Raw genomic sequence first — 14,996 nt, 5'->3', positions numbered from 1 at the left:
TTTGGGAGGCAGAATAAACAAAAACTAACAATTAAGGAATTGTTTTTCTAGGGTTTTGTTACGCTGTTCCGCATGTGGTAAAATTGATTAGACAGCTTTAATCTTCGGGTCAGTATAATTACAGTGATACCACTTTTATATCTTTTTTCATGTTTTGGCGCTTTTACACAATAAAAACTGTTTTATAGAAAAAAGAATTAATTTTGCATCGCTTTATTTTGGGAGCTAGAACTTTTATTTTTCTACTGAGGGAGCTTTGTGGTAGCTTGTTTTTTTTACATTCATCTTTTTCATCGCGTTTTATACCACTTTTTGATTGATGGATCATGAAAAAGCATAGTTTTTTGCCTTTTTTTTTTACGGTGTTCACTGAAGGGGTTAACTAGTGGGACAGTTTTATAGGTAGGGTCATTTCAGAAGCAACAATACCAAATATGTGTTTTTTTGTTTATTTTTTATAAAAAATATGTACAGTCATATGAAAAAGTTTGGGCACCCCTATTAATCTTAAGCTTAATGTTTTATAAAAATTGGTGTTTTTGCAACAGCTATTTCAGTTTGATATATGTAATAACTGTTGGACACAGTAATGTTTCTGCCTTGAAATGAGGTTTATTGTACTAACAGAAAATGTGCAATCTGCATTCAAACAAAATTTGAAAGGTGCATAAGTATGGGCACCCTTATCATTTTCTTGTTTTAAACACTCCTACCTACTTTTTACTGACTTATTAAAGCATCTTTTTTTGGTTTTGTAACCTCATGGAGCTTTGAACTTTATAGCCAGGTGTATGCAATCATGAGAAAAGCTACTTAAAGTGGCCACTTGCAAGTTGTTCTCCTGTTTGAATCTCCTCTGAAGAGTGGCATCATGTGCTCCTCAAAACAACTGTCAAATGATCTGAAAACAAAGATTATTCAACATAGTTGTTCAGGGGAAGCATACAAAAAGCTGTCTCAGAGATTTAACCTGTCAGTTTCCACTGTGAGGAACATAGTAAGGAAATGGAAGAACACAGGACAGTTCTTGTTAAGGCCAGAAGTGGCAGGCCAAGAAAAACATCAGAAAGGCAGAGAAGAAGAATGGTGAGATCAGTCAAGGACAATCCTCAGACCACCTCCAGAGAGCTGCAGCATCAACTTGCTGCAGATGGTGTCACTGTGCATCGGTCAACTATACAAGGCACTTTGCACAAGGAGAAGCTGTATGGGAGAGTGATGCGAAAGAAGCCGTTTCTGCAAGTACGCCACAAACAGAGTTGGCTGAGGTATGCAAAAGCACATTTGGAGAAGCCAATTTCTTTTTGGAAGAAGGTCCTGTGGACTGATGAAATCAAGATTGAGTTGTTTGGTCATACAAAAAGGCGTTATGCATGGTGGCAAAAAAACACAGCATTCCAAGAAAAACACTTGCTACCCACAGTAAAATTTGGTGGAGGTTCCATCATGCTTTGGGGCTGTGTGGTCAATGCTGGCACTGGGAATCTTGTTAAAGTTGAGGGACGCATGGATTCCACTCAGTATCAGCAGATTCTTGACAATAGTGTTCAAGAATCAGTGATAAATATGAAGTTACAAAGTGGATGGATCTCTCAGCAAGACAATGATCCAAAACACCGCTCCAAATCTACTCAGGCATTCATGCAGAGGAACAACTACAATGTTCTGGAATGGCCATCCCAGTCCCCAGACCTGAATATCATTGAACATCTGTGGGATCATTTGAAGTGGGCTGTCCATGCTCGGCGACCATCAAACTTAACTGAACTGGAATTGTTTTGTAAAGAGGAATGGTCAAAAATACCTTCATCCAGGATCCAGGAACTCATTAAAAGCTACAGGAAGCGACTAGAGGCTGTTATTTTTGCAAAAGGAGGATCTACTAACTATTAATGTCACTTTTCTGGTGAGGTGCCCATACTTATGCACCTGTCAAATTTTGTTTGAATGCAGATTGCACATTTTCTGTTAGTACAATGAACCTCATTTCAAGGCAGAAACATTACTGTATCCAACAGTTATTACATATATCAAACTGAAATAGCTGTTGCAAAAACACCAATTTTTATAGAACATTAAGCTTAAGATTAATAGGGGTGCCCAAACTTTTTCATATGACTGTATTTATGGGTACAATATATATATATATTTATTATTATTATTTTGTGATTTATTTTTTTTAAAATATTTTTTACATTTTGTTTTTACTTTTTTACTTGGCCCCACTATGGGTCTTTCACTTTCACAGCTCGGATCGCAGATATAAAGCATAGCTATGCAGGAGCATTGCTATGATTTACAACTGTCAGGGCTGCATTGACACAATCTAGTTAGAACATGCAGTGCGCTTTCTACCTCTGGTGACCCAGATGTCATCATGACGACATTGGGTCGCCATGGCAATGATCGGCCCTTCGCCGATGATGTCATTGGGGTGCCCATCGGAGTGCATAAGGAGTCCTCTCCCCCTCCCTGCCTTCTAAATGCTGTGATTGATATAGATTGCAGTATTTAGGGGAGTAAACTGCGGGGAGCGCTCCTGGCAGTGAGTGCCCGGTGTCAGCTGTCATGTCAGCTGAATACCCGTCGGCTATCACGTGCACAGCTCCTGTGCACGCAAAATCGCCATGACGTAGCCATACGTCCAAGGTCAGGAAATACTTCCCAACCTGGATGTATGGATATGTCTAAGATCATGAAGGGGTTAAATTTGTGTGAGATATCACACTTCTACTAAACTTGGACCTGAGTAAATCAATGGTGAACAGAATAATTCTTTCAAAAATATTATCTAAAATAGTGGTATGGCCTTTGATCTGAAAACTTGAAAAAACATAGACAACATCTAATTCATTAACAGTTTTCAGTGGAATTAGTCATTGGTAGCATGAAGACTCAGTGGTTCGCACTATTGCTTTGCAGCACTAGGGTCCTGGGTTCAAATCCCACCAAGGTCAACATCTGTAAGGAGTTTGTATGTTCTCTCCGTGTTTGCGTGGGTTTCCTCCAGATACTCTGGTTTGCCACCACACTCCAAAGACATACTGATAGGGAATCTATGATGATGATGATGGTGCCTGTAAAGTGCTTTGGAATAAATGGTGCATGTGAGTGAGTAAAATAAATAAATAAGTCTGGAGGACCTTTTTCATGCCATATACTATATAGTTAAGCAATGAGTGAGGTTGTGACCATTAGCCCCAAGTACCAGATCTTTCTGTAGAAGCAACAATCTCTTCCTCTTTATTCATCTTTGCCGGTTTAGAGCTAGTCTTGTCTAGCAAGTCTCAGTCCCCATCTTCTGTGATTAGCAAAGTGAAGCCTTACATGAGACAGGCTGAACTTCACCATTATTTTAGAGACAGGTATGAATATGTATGTCTTATTTGGCAAAAGGGAAATTATGTCCTACATGTCTATAACAGCATGCGCCCAACCTGAACTGGGTTGACTATTACCTCTGCTATGGTCATACTCCCGCAAAACTCAAGATAGATAACCCCAACCTAGTCATTAGTTTCTGGAGTGGCAAACACATGGATGTCATCAGGGGCGGACACAGACTGTAGTGGGCCCCTGTGCAAGAAATTTTGGGGGGCCCCCCCTGCCCTTCATAAGGCAACAAAGTTATGTAAACATAACCCCCCATGTGCATCTCTCACCCCCCCATGTGCAGCTCTCATCCCACCCATGTGCAGCTCTCACCCCCCGTGCATCTCTCATCCCCCCCATGTGCATCTCTCATCCCCCCCATGTGCATCTCTCATCCCCCCCATGTGCATCTCTCATCCCCCCCATGTGCATCTCTCATCCCCCCCATGTGCATCTCTCATCCCCCCATGTGCATCTCTCACCCCCCCATGTGCATCTCTCACCCCCCCCATGTGCATCTCTCATCCCCCCCGTGCATCTCTGATTCCCCCCACTCCTAGTTAATTAATTGTATTTAAAAAAAATAAAACTTGTTATACTTACCCCCATGCAATCCCTGCAGAATCCTGGCGCTCGTCCACGTCGCTGCCACCAGGTTCTCCTGACGTTCGGCCATGTGACGGCGCCACATACATAGCCATCAGCTTTTGTTTTGGCCAAAAGATTTTTAAAGCCGCCACCACGATAAGGTAGACTCTTCTGGGCGGGCCCTACTCTAACCTATTAAAATTTTCTTAAAATATCCAATACTCTTTTTAGATATATTTTTATTTAGTTTTCTTTAAGGGAATGTGTCATATACATTTTTTTTTTAAATGACCAATAATACCACATACAGGGAATACCGCCACACCATGACCAGACCACATATTACCACAACATAGTGACCGAAATAATACCACACAGAAGGGAGAAAAACTGCCACACCATGACCAGACCACATATTACCACTACATTACTAATATTACCACCACATTACTAATATTACCATAAGTGTCATTATACACGGGAGCTCTATACATGGTATGTATAACGTAAGTGTCCAGGTAATCTAGTGATCACCAGTGAAATTATACACAGGAGCTCTGTATATAGTGTCAGTGTACAGGTAATACAGTGACATTATACACAGGAGCTCTGTATATAGTGTACAGGTAATACAGTGATCATCAGTGACATTATACACAGGAGCTCTGTATATAGTGTCAGTGTACAGGTAATACAGGGATCACCAGTGACATTATACACAGGAGCTCTGTATATAGTGTCAGTGTACAGGTAATACAGTGATCACCAGTGAAATTATACACAGGAGCTCTGTATATAGTGTCAGTGTACAGGTAATACAGTGATCACCAGTGACATTATACACAGGAGCTCTGTATATAGTGTCAGTGTACAGGTAATACAGTGATCACCAGTGACATTATACACAGTGTACATGTAATAGACTGACTCACCGGTGACGTCTCTAGGTGAAGTCCTTCATCTTCGCTTTTCTCCTTCATCCAGCACAGACCGCCATCACGTCTTCCAGCCAGGACTCGTCTCTGCATAAAATAACACAGTTATCTAGAGCACATTCCCCAACTTCTACATTACGCAGCTGAATACAGACGTGCATCCACCATCAATATATGGTTAGTTATTAGGCAACCTACCATTCCAAATATAAATTGTAATCCACCACTGTGCCCCCATTAACTGTAAATAGGCACTTAATATATAATTTAATTAGAACCTCTACTCTTTCCGCCAATTTGTTACCAGTCACACTCCTGCATCCGCAACGCCCCCTACTCTATACTTCCTGCTCCCCGCATTCAATATTTACATGCACCCCCTGCCCCAATTCATTATATCATGTCCGTGCTCTCCCCACCCCATCATCATTTATCATTTACTCTCCCCCACCCCACATTCGTTATGTGCAGCTCATTATCCCCCTACTCCCAATTCCCCCATGTGCAGCTCTCATCCCCCTCCATGTGCCCCTCTCTCACCCCCTCCCCCCCACATGTGCCCCTCTCTCATCCCCCTCCCCCACATGTGCCCCTCTCTCATCCCCCTCCCCCACATGTGCCCCTCTCTCATCCCCCTCCCCCACATGTGCCCCTCTCTCATCCCCCTCCACCACATGTGCACCTCTCTCATCTCCCCCCACATGTGCATCTCCCATCTCCCCCCCCCACACATGTGCATCTCCCATCTCCCCCCCACACATGTGCATCTCCCATCTCCCCCACACATGTGCATCTCCCATCTCCCCCCCCCACACACGTGCATCTCCCATCTCCCCCCCCCACACACATGTGCATCTCCCATCCCCCCCCCACACACGTGCATCTCCCATCCCCCCCCCACATGTGCATCTCCCATCCCCCCCCCACATGTGCATCTCCCATCCCCCCCCCCACATGTGCATCTCCCATCCCCCCCCACATGTGCATCTCCCATCCCCCCCCCCACACACATGTGCATCTCCCATCCCCCCCACACACACATGTGCATCTCCCATCTCCCCCCCCTACACACATGTGCATCTCCCATCTCCCCCCCCTACACACATGTGCATCTCCCATCTCCCCCCCCCACACACATGTGCATCTCCCATCTCCCCCCCCACATACATGTGCATCTCCCATCTCCCCCCCCCACACACATGTGCATCTCCCATCTCCCCCCCCCCACACACATGTGCATCTCCCATCTCCCCCCCCCCACACACATGTGCATCTCCCATCCCCCCCCCACACACACACATGTGCATCTCCCATCTCCCCCCACACACACACATACACACACACACATGTGCTTCTCCCATCTCTCCACTCCTAGTTAATTGTATTTTAAAAAAAATAAAACTTGTTATACTTACCCCCATGCGATCCCTGCAGAATCCTGGCGCTCGTCCAAATCGCTGACAGCAGGTTCTCCTGACTTCCGGCCATGTGACGGCACCGTCACATGACCGGAAGTCAGGGGAATCATGAAGGCGCTGCTGCAACAGCGCAGCTCAGCGCTGAAATGTCCCGGACCCGGCGCTTAGCATGGGGCCGGGGGCCCCATGAGGAGAGAGACGCACAAGAGGGGGGCCCCCGAGGGGGCCCCTACCGGCCGGGCCCCATACTAGAGTCAGGGCAGTCATGCCCTGATGGCGGCCCTGCTGGAGGCTGGAGGGGCCCCCTCTCCCTCGGGGCCCCCGTTCAATGAACCGGCTGCACGGGCGGTAGTTCCGCCCCTGGATGTCATCTATATCATCAATGTCATTGCACCCACTACTATTGGGGTTGACATCTATTCTGATTTTGCCTCTAATTTCTTTTGCCAGGGTTAGGAAATAATATAATTTATCTGATCACAAGCTATAGGCCATTATTCTTCCTACTCCATTTGCCTACCACAGCTTTCATAAACCCTCTTTTTACCACTGCATCTGTAAGAAAAGCCATACACACTTTGTATGGTGGAAATAGCTTGGAGCCTACAATGACCAGCCCATGACACCTCATGCATGTATGTGTGTAGATGCCTACTCACTACTTTCTGCTGGATTTGAATATAAGATTTGTTGCATCCTTTACATTTATATGGGGACACTTTATTATATCCCTAGACATGTTTTCAGACATTTGATACATAGCTGCTTTTATATTGCCTTTTCTCTCTGTAGGGCTCATGAGATCCCTATACATACAATGGTAACCCTCAGAGGGCCTATTCACCCCTAGCCTCCCATCCCCCCTGCAGCCTTTTTTTGGATGTGCACTTTTCAGCAGCTTAGAGAAGAGAATTGGAGACTGAAATAAGGAGACAGATCTAGAAAGAGAGGGAGAAAAGAAGCAAAAATCTTGCTGACACGGGGCATAACTTAATTTTCACGGTGCCGGGACAGCTGTATCGTGTAATCTGCCATGGCATGCCATTAAAACTTCAATGCCTTTACTGACCCAGAAGGGAAATTCAGACCGTGGAGAGTCTTTTGAAAAGAAGTGGTGATCTTTCACGATTTATGAGCTTGTCTTAAAGAAACAGACTCGACTCACTTTAAATTAATCGCCTCTTTCAGGGTACATTGAATTTCGGGGCCTCACTACTGAGAACTGTGAAAACCTTACTTGTGAAAAGCACAATGATCACCAATGTAATAATTTTCATTTCATTTATGTATCCTGCTGAAACAACACTTACACAGTGTAAGACAATAGGTGCATTAAATTCCATTACCGAGAGTCAGTTTTAAAACAAATCTCGAAGCATAAGGCACACAAATATTTGCATGACTCGAGGGCTGAATAAAGAGGTGCTGCATATCGCATACATAAATAGTTATTGTAAAACGCTTACAAAAATTTGTCACAATTTGTTTCTCCTGAAAAAAAAAAACTACAGTTAAAATCCACATAAATGTAATATGTTAAGCATCTTACTTATTACTGATTTTACGCTTTATTATTTTGCAATTTTCACCCAGAGGGAAAGTTAATGTTCCACTGGTTCATTCCTCAAAGAGGTTCATGTGACATAACAGCTGAGTTCAGAGCGTATAGCTGTCATCTGCACAAATTCTGATGATGTTTATGTGAGTATATATACACTGCTCAAAAAAATAAAGGGAACACAACACAATGTAACTCCAAGTCAATAACACTTCTGTGAAATCTACCTATCCAGTTATGAAGCAACACTGATTGTGAATCAATTTCTCCTGCTGTTGTGCAAATGGAACAGACAACTGGTAGAAATGATAGGTAATTAGCAAGATACCCCCTATAAAGAAGAGGTTCTGCAGGTGGTGACCACAAACCACAGACTGTTCTCATCCTTTTTGGCTGTTGTTTTGGTCACTTTTTCATTTTGCCATTGCTCTCACCCCTAGAGGTACAGTAGCATGAGACGGTATCTCCAGTACAACCCACAGAAGTTGCTCAGGTAGTGCAGTTCATCCAGGATGGCACATCAGTGCGAGCTGTGGCAAGAAGGGTAGCTGTGTCTGTCAGCACAGTGTCCAGAGCATGGAGCAGATACCAGGAGATGTGGAGGGAGCCATAGAAAAGCAACAACCCAGCAGCCGGACCGTTACCTCCTCCTTTGTGCAAGGAGGAACAGGAGGAACTGGCGCCCTGTGCGCTTGACAAATGAAAGCAGGTTCACACTGAGCACATGTGACACACGTGACAGACGTGACAGAGTCTGGAGATGCCGTGGAGAGCGATCTGCTGCCCGCAACATCCTTCAGCATGACCGGTTTGGCAGTGGGTCAGTAATGGTGTGCGGTGGCATTTCTTTGGAGGGCCGCACAGCCCTCCATGTGCTCGCCAGAGGTAGCCTGACTGCCATTAGGTACTGAAATGAGATCCCCAGACCCCTTGTGAGACCATATGCTGGTGCTGTTGGCCCTGGGTTTCTCCTAATGCAGGACAATGCCAGACCTAATGTGGCTGGAGTGTGTCAGCAGTTCCTACAAGATGAAGACATTGAAGCTATGGACTGGCCAGCCCATTCCCCAGGCCTGAATCCAATTGAGCACATCTGGGACATCATGTCTCGCTCCATCCACCAACGTCACGTTGCACCACAGACTGTCCAGGAGTTGGCGGATGCTTTAGTCCAGGTCTGGGAGGAGATACCACAGGAGACCACCCGCAACCTCATCAGGAGCATGACCAGGCATTGTAGGGAGGTCATGCAGACACATGGAGGCCACACACAATACTGAGCCTCATTTTCAACTGTTCTAAGGACATTACATCAAAGTTGGATCAGCCTGTAGTGTGTTTTTCCACTTTAATTTTGAGGGTGACTCCAAATCCAGGCCTCCATTGGTTAATAAATTTGATTTCCATTGATGATTTTTGTGTGATTTTGTTGTCAGCACATTCAACTTTGTACAGAACAAAGTATTCAATGAGAATATTTCATTCATTCAGATCTAGGATGTGTTATTTGAGTGTTCCCTTTATTTTTTTGAGCAGTGTATATATATATACAGTACAGACCAAAAGTTTGGACACACCTTCTCATTTAAAGATTTTTCTGTATTTTCATGACTTTGAAAATTGCACATTCACACTGAAGGCATCAAAACTTTGAATTAACACACGTGGAATTATATACTTAACAAAAAAGTGTGAAACAGCTGAAAATATGTCTTATATTCTAGGTTCTTCAAAGTAGCCACCTTTTGCTTTGATGACTGCTTTGCACGCTCTTGACATTCTCTTGATGAGCTTCAAGAGGTAGTCACCGGAAATGGTCTTCCAACAATCTTGGAGGCGTTCCCAGAGATGCTTAGCACTTGTTGGCCCTTTTGCCTTCACTCTGCGGTCCAGCTCACCCCAAACCATCTCGATTGGGTTCAGGTCTGGTGACTGTGGTGGCCAGGTCATCTGGCGTAGCACCCCATCACTCTCCTTCTTGGTCAAATAGCCCTTACACAGCCTGGAGGTGTGTTTGGGGTCATTGTCCTGTTGAAAAATAAATGATGGTCCAACCTAATCGAGATGGTTTGGGGTGAGCTGGACTGCAGAGTGAAGGCAAAAGGGCCAACAAGTGCTAAGCATCTCTGGGAACTCCTTCAAAATTGTTGGAAGACCATTTCCGGTGACTACCTCTTGAAGCTCATCAAGAGAATGCCAAGAGTGTGCAAAGCAGTCATCAAAGCAAAAGGTGGCTACTTTGAAGAACCTAGAATATAAGACATATTTTCAGTTGTTTCACACTTTTTTGTTAAGTATATAATTCCACATGTGTTAATTCATAGTTTTGATGCCTTCAGTGTGAATTTACAATTTTCAAAGTCATGAAAATACAGAAAAATCTTTAAATGAGAAGGTGTGTCTAAACTTTTGGTCTGTACTGTATATGCCGATGTTTCTATGCATATTTTATATTTATATTATATATATATATTTTTTTTAAATCATAAATACTTATATATACAAACATATCTTATTTAGCAAGAAAAGTGTGTGTATGTATACTGTATATATATACATATACATCTATGGGAGAAAAAAAGGTCATATTCCAAACGTAGCAAAAAACATGAAAAAAAAATTATTCCTTGCCAAAAGTACACAATGCTACGACTCAAGGTCAAGGTGTGAAGGTGTGAGCCTTTCTCCTTGAGCCTAAGCGACATGTATTTTTGGCATGGAATACATTTTTTTCACGTTCTTTGCATTATTTGGAGTGCGACCTCTTTTTATCCTATATATTGTTTTTATTATTATCCAGTGGAGTTGGAGGACCGAACCCACATTTTGCAAGACTGGTGCAACTCCACTGTCTTTGTATACAGTATATATATAAATATATATATATATATATATATATATATATATCTATACACACATACTGTATGTGTGTGTGTATACTGTATACATCTTGTCATTACATTGTATGTTAGTTGTCGCTGAAATTTGCAAAGTTATTTTAGAATTGGCTCAGCAGAGTTCATCTTAAGCTTTAGTAATACTCTCATAATAACTAACTTGGCAAACAAAAGACATGCCAGTTATATGAAATGTTGTGATGCTGAGGAATTGTTAAATGTCTTTTCACTCTTTAATGTGACAATGGAGCTTCAAGAGGCTTATGATCAGTGGGAAGTGAAGATCTTTTGTCTCTCTTACATTTATAAATGGCTGACAAAGCACAGCATTAAATCCGCGGAGTCCCATTATCTTGTCGCTCTTCCTAACAATGATTGTGTGTTCAAAGCTGACCATTAGATCTTTGCATTTCATTAGGTGGATAACACTGTAATATGTGTAAAAGCTATATGAAAGTAATTAAGGTTCTGTTAATGCAGGAAAATCTATATAGACAGACTGACAGTTATTTAAATAAGATGGAATGACTTCACTGGAATTATAGTTGACGCTCCAGGCCCCTATGCAAAATCAGTAACCTGGCACCTACAATGGCCATTTATAATACTGGTGTCATGTCATTAGGCAGAATGCCTCTGGGCCCTTACATGCTCTGGTGCCTGGGTGTGACTACTTCCTCTACAACCCCTATAGCTATGCTAATTTAAGTCAAAAACCTCAAGTATCATGAAGCTATCTGCAAGGCAATAAATACCTTCCTTTTATCAACTGGTGTCATCAATCAGATTGACATTTTAACACCATACTGTATATAAGGACATCATGACCATGTTGGCTGTGGCTGTCTAATGGAAATGCTTTACAACAATGATAGAGAAAAATTTCATTTGTTCTGATCCGAACATAGATGATGACAAGTAATACACTGGCTACCAGTTTACCTTCCATAGTCAAACCCAGAAACACTCCATGCAGCTGATGCCACGAGACATAAAATTGTTCCCATAGGAAATGATAATATCATGAATCTCCATTCAGTGCTTTTTGTACTTCACTAGAAGAAATTATGGCCGTATATATGAGGGGGTCCTAAAAAAGCCAAACTGTATTATCACATAATATCAATAAAGGCTTTGAGCAGCATGGTAATTGGGTGTCAATACTTTGGAGCATTATTTGCAGAGGTGCTGGAGATCCCACCTGATCTAATAATACAGGGTCAATTCTTAATGCAAAACATGTAGTGATATATGAAAAATGAATAACAGTAAAAGATTATCCCAGGCCATGGTGCTACTAGTATCAGTGAGAATCTGCATTCCACATCACATCTGTGGAGTGGGGGGTTTATTAAAATTTACTATGTGAGCAGTTATAGCAATATCAGTGATGTATAATCAATTTTATTCTCATTGTCTTTTTGATTATTTGTATTATTACAGATATCACAATAATGTTTTTGATAAAAAAAAATACCAATGAAAGCAAAGTGTGTTATCACACGCAAATGTCAATCCAATATAAAATAGTGAAGATGGGTAATGCTGACGTCATGTGGCACAAAGATAATAATTGCATACATCCAAAATTCCACATTTCACAGCAAACTTCTTAATTTTGTATTTACTCTAATTGTTAAAACTGTAATGCAATACATGGGTACTAAATCTTCTAGATCTTACCTGTAGTGCCAGGATCACACACAGAATCGCAGAAGTTGCAAACAGCATGTAGAGAACGTGCAGTTCTGGTCAAATATTTTTGGATTGGCACAAATTTTGGTTTTCACAAAAGTTTCCTGCTTCAGTATTTTTAGATTTCTTAGATGTTTCTATGATTAATGAATTATAAGCATTCCATAAGTTTTTAAACTTTTATTGACAAATACTTCAAGCTTATACAAGGACTCAATGTTTACAGTGTTGACCCTTAATATTCAAGACTTCTGCAAGTCGCACAGGCACCTGGATATCATCTTCTAGGCCAAATCCTGACTGATGACAACCCATTCTTGCATAATCAGTGTTTGGGGTTTATTATTATTACAGCTTCTGTGTTTTGTTTGTCTTCTCTCGTTTTGAGGGTTGTCCACAGGTTCTCAATGGGATATTTCTGTTCATGGACCCAAACTTTCAATGTTTTGTTTACTCAGCCACTTAGTTATCACTTTTGCCTTGTGACATTGTGTTCCATCTAGCTAGGAAAAGCATGGGTTCATTGTCAAATGGCTCCTAAATCTTTGGGAAAAGTTACTCTTGGAAGATGGTTCAAAATTTATTTTTTATTCATCACCATGTTCTTAGACAAAATTGTGAGTGAGCCCACTGCCTTGGATGAAAAGCAACTCCACATATGAATGGTCTCAGGATGCTTTATTATTGGCATGATAAAGGTCTCATGGTAGCGCTCACCTTTTCATCTAAGCACAATCATACTTCCATATGTCCCAAACAGTCTGATGGAGGCTTCACCAGAGAAAATAACTTTATCCCAGTCCTCTAAAGTCTAATCCCTGTATATCCTGTAAAGTTATTTTCTCTGATGTAGCAAAAGTTATTCTCTGCGAGTTTAATGTCCCTTATTATGATCTGGGTTCTATCCAGACCACAGAGCACAATAAACGTAATATGTAAAAAACAAGTGAAATCATTATTCTCACCCTAAACTCACCTCTCCAGCCCTTCTGCTACTCACTACAACCCATGTGGTCGTTGCCACATCTCCTGATCCTCACTTTGAAATGTTTGGTCCTCTAGCAACATGCCGGACTTCCGGGTATCACGATGTGCGCCGATGTGCAGAACCCTCCCGGATGTCTTACAACTGGAAGTCTGCCACAGTTCGAGAGGCCTGAAGAGTCCATCGCAAGCAGTGAGGGATCAAAAGATACCGCGAGGGCTGGATGGGTGTTGGAGAGTTGATGGACCAGAGAGGTGAGCGATGAGATGAGCATAATGATTTTTTTTACTTTTTGATGGCCCATTTTAGCGCAGAAGAATGGCGGCTAGCGGCCACCATTTTGATGATGCTAAATTGAATTACAAAAAATATGCATTTTGGCAAATGTGGATTTTTGTAAAATTCGAGTACAATTCAACTCCACTCGAATTGTTTATTTCGAGTCAATATTGTAAATATTGAGTCTTTCATAAACTAGATGTATTTTTCTATACAATTGTATCAACTTATGAAATAACTATAATTGTACTTGAGTAACCACAGAAAGTAACTAAAAAATCTAAAGTCACTGAAGCAGCCACGTTTGTGAAAACTGAAATTTATATCAGTCTCAAAACATTTGGCCACAACTGTAAGTAGCAAAAAACAGAAAAATGTTAAGAGTGTTAGCTTTGTTATGTACTGATAATCTGGAATGCTGTGAAAATGTATATAAACAACCGGAATATTTGAGATGAGGCTACTTCATACCCCCTTGAACCTCTTTGGCATCCTTCGTTGTCATGTTGTCAACTCCTATGCCTTCTCAGCGCCGCAACACTTACTGTGCGCTTTCTCCTCATGGCAGGCCATTCCGCTAAGTTTGTTTCTCCTGCACTCCTCTGCACTGCTACTAATGCATGCTGCTTCCATTTTGCCTTAGGGAGGCATGGCTGGTCTCTGCAGGAATTTAACTCTACTGTGTCCTGCAGAGATCAGTTTCCCCAGCCTATCATATGCGAGAAGGCTCTATATAATGCAACTCCTCCCACCACACCTTGCTCGAACGTTTGGTTCCTACCCTGTATTCCACGTTTATGCTTGCTCCTGTAATCCGCTTTCCATTACCAATCCGGTTAGTTTTCCCATCCTGCCTGACTGCTCTGCTCCTGACCTCGGGTATAACTTCTGATCCTGTGCTGCCTTTCCTGACCTCGGACCGTATGACCATGTTTTTGTCTTTGCTCTCCTGTACTGAGCCTCTGACTCCAGCTGTCCCGGGGTCCCTGGAGAGGTACCTGGTGACTACCTGTAGCCAAGCCTATCCTCATTATTACAGGCTCTAGCAAAAACCGGGTAGTTGCTTAGTCATGCCCCTCCAGGGTAGTGGAGGGTTGTGGCTGCTGTTTTTTGGCACAAGGTTAGAGGAGGCTGGGTTTTATAAAGCTGGGAAATTTGCATCACCTGGCCTTTCCTAAGGATGATAGTGAACAAGCCATAACCTTAACAAGTTAATAAAGGTCTAATACCTTGGTCAAAGTTATCTGAGCACATAAATCTACAAGGGTG

The sequence above is a fragment of the Phyllobates terribilis genome, unplaced genomic scaffold (assembly GCF_046119375.1).
Source record: "Phyllobates terribilis strain yellow unplaced genomic scaffold, ASM4611937v1 Scaffold_1__5_contigs__length_1240528914, whole genome shotgun sequence".
Taxonomy (NCBI): Eukaryota; Metazoa; Chordata; class Amphibia; order Anura; family Dendrobatidae; genus Phyllobates; species Phyllobates terribilis.
Note: the sequence above shows the minus strand (reverse complement) of the source record.